General features: G+C 35.4%; 1 long non-coding RNA gene across 1 annotated transcript; it reads left to right on the top strand.

Annotated features, from left to right (window-relative positions):
* The first annotated feature begins 335 nt into the window (after nucleotides 1-335).
* LOC105988736 lies at nucleotides 336-722 on the top strand. Its single transcript, XR_001175215.1, has 3 exons — nucleotides 336-389; nucleotides 472-549; nucleotides 632-722. It is a non-coding gene; the product is annotated as an uncharacterized LOC105988736 (long non-coding RNA).
* The last annotated feature ends 2 nt before the right edge of the window (nucleotides 723-724 follow it).

The raw sequence follows: 724 nt of genomic DNA, 5'->3' as shown, positions 1-724 counted from the left end.
AATTCTGGGCCTGGGCACTGTCCCTCAGCTCTTCAGCTCAAGGCTAGTGCCCTACCACTTGAACCATAGCACCACTTCCAGCTTTTTTCTGCTTATGTGGTGTTGAGGAATCAAGCCCAGTTCCTCGTGCAGGTGAGGCAAGAATTCTACCATTGAGCCAACTTCCCAGCCCCCCAAAATATTCTCTACCTTATCAGTAGTCTAATTTTTTATTTTTTTGTTCAGACTGAACAGATTTTATCCTACCCATATTAATTATTTTACTGCTTATAAATAGATGGGAAATGATAGGTTATTATGGTGTAGGTATAATGTGGGTATTTGTTACATGTTCATCTTTTCATTGTTCTTTTACAGTGTTTCATTGGCAAGCTACAATAATGGGACCAGTAAGTATTCACATTAATTTCAGATAAATAGTTTATGTAATTTTCTAATTTTAAATCTACTTTTTTTTTTTATCATTAACAGAATGACAGTCCCTATCAGGGTGGAGTATTTTTCTTGACAATTCATTTCCCAACAGATTACCCCTTCAAACCACCTAAGGTAATTGAGATGTGACAATTGCTTTTAATGTATTCTGTATGATACTAATAAACCGATTTACAAAATTTTTCTTTTCATACAGGTTGCATTTACAACAAGAATTTATCATCCAAATATTAACAGTAATGGGAGCATTTGTCTTGATATTCTACGGTCACAGTGGTCTCCAGCACTA

The sequence above is a fragment of the Dipodomys ordii genome, unplaced genomic scaffold (assembly GCF_000151885.1).
Source record: "Dipodomys ordii isolate 6190 unplaced genomic scaffold, Dord_2.0 Scaffold50, whole genome shotgun sequence".
Lineage (NCBI taxonomy): Eukaryota > Metazoa > Chordata > Mammalia > Rodentia > Heteromyidae > Dipodomys > Dipodomys ordii.
The sequence above is the reverse complement of the archived record's forward strand: the minus strand, read 5'-3'. Positions and strand labels throughout refer to the sequence as shown.